The sequence below is a fragment of the Nicotiana tabacum genome, chromosome 23 (genome assembly GCF_000715075.1).
Source record: "Nicotiana tabacum cultivar K326 chromosome 23, ASM71507v2, whole genome shotgun sequence".
Taxonomy (NCBI): Eukaryota; Viridiplantae; Streptophyta; class Magnoliopsida; order Solanales; family Solanaceae; genus Nicotiana; species Nicotiana tabacum.
This window is the reverse complement of record NC_134102.1, coordinates 94,794,914-94,800,638: the sequence shown is the minus strand read 5'-3', so window position 1 is coordinate 94,800,638 and position 5,725 is coordinate 94,794,914.

Genomic DNA, 5,725 nt, shown 5'->3' with positions numbered 1-5,725 from the left:
CTTATTGCTTATCATAAATAAAATTTATCCCTTGTTAACCATTTTGAGCCTATTGACTTTTATTTGGTACCCACATTACAAGCCTATACTATTTTTATTCTTAATTGACATTGTTTTGATTCTTTTACCTCTTAAAGCACTTTAATTGTTAGATGAGCGCTAAAAGAAGTAAGAAGGGACTAAGTGTGGGGTGACTTTTGAGTCGAACCAATGAAAGGAAGAAATGTGCACTTGTTTTGTAAAATACTACACCACTAGCGAAAATTGAAAAAAAAAATAGTTTGGTAAAGAGAGTAAAATCTGAAAAAAAAGAAGGAAAAATAGAAATGAATAAATTGTTGTCTTGTTCTTGCTAGTGGGTATGAACTAAAGTAGTGCTTAAAGAAGAAGGGACTTTTTTGGAGGTGATATTGTTTGTGAAATTGAAGTGGTGTTGAAGAAAATATGCTTAAAGTACTTAGGAGGGTGAGTCACTATTCCTTAAATATATCTTACCCGTCCCTTAGCCCACATTACAACCATGTAAAAGTCCTAATTTATTTTAGATCGAGCGAGCTTACATTAGTAGAGATTTACATTAAGGGCAAGCCTATGGTACCAATTGCATGCATGTGACTTCTTTGTGAGAGTGAGCGATTTTCTTTGATATATGTGAGTCATTAAAATATATTTGATCATGAGATTCGAATGTGTGGATTGAACTCGCTCTCTTGTTCTTGTTGTGAGGGCACATGGTTTCACGAGGGATAGGTAACGTTATTAGACTTCTCTATGATGTTGGGTGTTCAAGCCATGAGTGCATTGTGACATTGAGTCGGTTTTTGAGGTTAGGATTGTTGTGAGCATGTTGTCTTTGTTTGAATATTTTTAAAGAATGACATAAGTAAAGGAAAGTGTATGTGATGCATATTCTAGAGCCTAATTGTTGCAAATAACCATGGTCATAGGAGTAGTGTGCTTTGAATGATAAGTGCTTAATTTTGTTTCGTCTACTATAGTGATGGTTTGTTCGAGGACGAACAAAGGTTTAAGTGTGGGGTGGTGATGTTGGGAATATTTCGATATGTGTTGATGTTACTTTACCAATGTTTTAACCGCTTTTTGATGCTATTTGATCTTTAAAATACCCAACATGGTTTAATTATTGATTTTATGACTAATTGAGTTGTGTGTGATGATTTAGGGTGTTTGGAGTGCAAAAATATGAAGAAAATGTGCTCTAGCTAGAGGAAGAGGGGCTGGATGCGTCGCATCCAATCTAGAAAAAAATCAGATTTCATGCATCCTTAGCAGTGAAGTCGGCCCATAGCATCCGCACCTGGGCAAAGCTGAGATGGAGGAACAAAGGGTGGATGTGAATCATCCACCCTAGCATACGAAGCTGGGAAGTGGAGGACGAGGTGGATGCGACGCATCCACCCCAACATCAATCCCTGGACGTGATTTGGATTAGGAATAGGAGAACTTTGGCCCACGACTTTTGTACGCAATATATAAGCCAAAAACGCCTCTTTTAGGTCATCTAACATATTGGGAAGGGGAAAAAAGCCACGACAAAGCTTGGGAACCGCGGAATTCATCTTGAGTTCTTATTTTTCCTTCTTTTATTGATTTTTATGCACTCTTATGAATTTTTTGATGATTGCATGAACACTAATGGCTAAGAACCCTATTATTCTAGGGTCATGGGTATACATGGGTATACATGAATGTTGACGTTTGAAGTTTAATTTGACAAAGTTGATTTTATTATATTGGGTTGTTTATTTAATTTTGTTTTTAATTAATTTGCTGAGTAGCTAACAGTGAATTACTATTTACGAATCTAGAGTTGAACTCGAAAGTAGGAATTCTAGATTTCATATAGAATTAAATAAAGCAAGTTCTTGAACCCGGGCGTCGGGGAACGAATTCACAATTAGGATAGAAATATACCTAATTGTCTTGCTCGGTTGAAATACAGGAAGTGTAAATGCATTCTTGTTAGCCTTAATTCCATAGACATATAGGCATTAGGTTAGCTTGAATTGGCGAGTAAGAACTCGACAGATTCTTATGAGTAATATCAACCCTGTCAATCAACAATCCAAATAAATCAATTAGTTATTTTAAGTTAAGAATGCAACATGATTGTTAGATAACCCGTGACCCTGGAATATTATCTCCTATTGATTGTTATTCGAAATCATTTAAGTGTTGTGGTTGATCTCTAGTATTTCATTACTTGATAGTTTTTAGGTAGTAAATTAGAAAATTATCTATTTTGTGAGAAATCGCTTGAATCGATAAGTTATTTGAGTTTGATTTAGTCAAAAGTTAATCATAAGTCTTCGTGGGAACGATACTCTACTCACTACTATATTACTTGACGACCACGTATACTTGCGTGAGTGTGTTTAGTCGCAACAGCGCGCGCAGATGCGCTGCATGGGGTGCAGATGCGAGGGCTGTTGGGCCGAGCTTGAACCACACCTGCTATGCAATTTCCATAGGTGCGAAGCCGCAGGAGCGGCTGATGAACCGCAGAAGCGAAAATCGTGGCTGGACTTTAATTTCACTTCATTTTGTCCATGGGAGCCGATTTTGGAGCACGTTTGGAGTGCCATCTTCATCCTCTATTATGGGGTAAGTGACTTCTTCTCATTTTGGGTTAAATATATGGTTTATATATGGATTTAAATATGGAAATTAGTAGAAATTTGGGATTTTGAAGAAAAACCTAGAAATTGGTATTCTTGGATTTTGATCATGAATTTGGACACGAAATTGAGAATAAATCATATATTTGAGTTCGTAATGTTATGGGTAATGTTTACCTTCGAATAATTTTCGAATCCGGGCACGTGGGCCCAAAGATTACTTTATCGGCTTTTCGAGCGGAGTTGGGAATTTGTCTAAATTGATTTGTTATGAGTATTAGAGTATATGTTTATTGGTTTGCACATTGTTTGACTAGTTTGGGAGCGACGAGCATCGGTTTGAGGTGTTAGAGGGCTTTGGAGCCGGTTATGGAACTTCAGAGCGAGGTAAGTCTCCTGTCTAACCATGTGAGGGGAAAACCACCCATAGGTGATACTTATTGTTATGTGCAACTAGTTGTGGGCGCTACGTACGTACGAGGTGACGAGAGTCCGTACGTAGCTAAAGCATGTCTATGTACGGGTAGACTTAGGACCTTATCCTGTAATAATTGAATTATTTTAACTTGTTCTGCTGGTTTATTTAATTAAAGTTATAACTGAAATTGATTTAGAAATAAAAGTATAAAGTCAAGCTTTAATACCCTGAGTTGTTGTTAAGGTATTCGATAAATGTAAAGAGATGTACTTATTATTGTGCTCATGTACTTTATTGTAAGCGCGTATCTTGTGATTCAGAAACTTCCTTCCTTTCTTGTGGAGCGAGCGAACACCTCGACAGTATCTCCCGGAATGGGATAAATTCATTCCTTTCTTGTGGAGCGGGCCGAACGCCTCGACAGTATATAGAGGTGCATCTCTAGTTCGTGCCGTTCGACCCTCGACAGTGTACACTCTACTCTGAATCGGCCCGAACGACCTCGGCAGAATCGTGCGTTATACCGCTAGTAGTCCGAATATTCACGAGATAAACTTTTCAGTGACGCCTGGTATTTTATGGTATTTCTTGTCTGATTAGTATTTACACTTGGCACTTACTCTAAGATATCGTGGTAGGATACATGATCGATAATTTTTTGATAAAAAAGGAAATATTTGAAACATTATGAAACTTCAGATTTCTCCCCTATTGCTGTGCACTTTACAATTATATGAATTATCGTATTATTTATTTAACTGGACCTCTAGTAAGTATCGATGTTGACCCCTCGTCATTACTCCTCCGGGGTTAGGCTAGATACTTACTGGGTACGCGTTGATTTACGTACTCATACTACACTTGCGGCATATTTTGTGCAGGTGCATATATACTCGGTGGTCTTTTGGGCGCAGAGGTGCGGATGTTGCAGGGACTTACCGTGAGTTGCATTTCATGTTACGATCCGTAGCCTGCAGAGGCTCCATCAGAGTTATTTACGTTTCTCCTGTCTAATTTGTATTCCAGACAGATGTTGCATTTTTATTATATTTTCTAGTTGATGCTCATGCACTTGTGACCCCGGATTTTGGAGTGATTATGGGATTTTGGAGTGAAGGAAATCGTGATTTCAAATATTAAAAGGAGTAATTAAGTTAATTAATTATGGTTGGCTTGCTTGACAGTGGTGTTAGGCGCCATCACGACCTACTATGAATTTTGGATCGTGACAAAAACTTATTTCATTGTATAATTAGTAGGTTACAACATAAACCTGTCAATTTCTCGATCTTGACGTAACTTGCTAAACTGTATTTTTATTTTCGGATATAGATAGGTAACGGATGATCTTGGAGAGCTAGTTATAGAGTCAAAATACACTAGTAGATGTACATAATTGTACATGGTTGAATAAAGTTTTTTACTTTTCACCAAAAAAAAAGAAAGAAACATAAACTTGTCAATTAGCTTCAAAAATTTTCATCACACTAGAATAATGTATCTCAATTACAGATCAGTATAACTTGCATGCTTCAAACTATGAGAAGACTTGGGATTCATATAGTTTAGTTGGATATGATATTGTATTGTGGAACTTTCTTCCCCGTATGCTTTATTTACTATTCACAAAAAGGCTATCTGGGAACTGAATCATCACAATCAGTTTATTTGTGTACTGCTCTAATTTCCTGTTTATAATTTAAGTAGACTTTCATTATCCCCCTTTAGAGATAGAGGCACGTAGAAAAAATGCCCCCTTATTTAGAAAGACAGTCAAGGAAAATAATATAAAAGAGAATAATTTGCAAGAAGTCTTCAAACGTTACTTGTAATGAAATGAAATATCATTGTCCTATTTTCCATGTGTTTACCCGAAAAATCGGATAACGTTGAATTTATGTATGGTTCTAAGGGCAAGTAGATTCCTCTGATATGAAAGTAACAATACACGTATTTATATTGCAAAAATAAAAGATGATGAACAAAGATATTAGGTGAGCTTTAGAAAGATAAACACAATAAATTCTTGATCCCAGTGAAAAGTGTGTTCTATTACAAACTCTCCTGGCCTTTATAGCCAAGGATCGCTACTTTATCTATAGAAACATGATGGAATAAATATTACTAGTAGAGGGCCCATGATGGTGTGTCTCCTCCTTAATTCCCGCAGAGATTCTCTCCTTTGGTGCGGTTGTAACAGCTTTTGTCTGTGAACTCGATACCGACTCGAGCTCGGTACCGGATCGGAACCTCGGCCTTGATTTCGAGCTAGGTGATCACTTTCGGACATCGATGTTCGGGACCTGTATCGACCGATGTTACCTCGGTCGATTCGAATGCCCGGGCTCGACGCCCCCATCTCGGAATTAGCTCGGGGTCTTCATAAAGGTACCCCTCGATTGAAATGCCGTCCTCGATCGATCTTCACGATCGAGGATCGGTTTTAACCGTATACAGATAGCCCCCTCATTTTTCGGAAAGGAGATGACGAGGAACGATGTGATTTCCCAAAGGTTCGACCGAATCGATAATGACGTTTCTATCGGCTTTGACTATGATGTGCGTGATAGCTGTCCCATCGATTTGGTTTTATCGAGGCATTTAATGCGTGTCAGTCGGTGGTCGGCCACCGCTAGACGAATCGCCGTGCCTTATAAATGATTTTCGC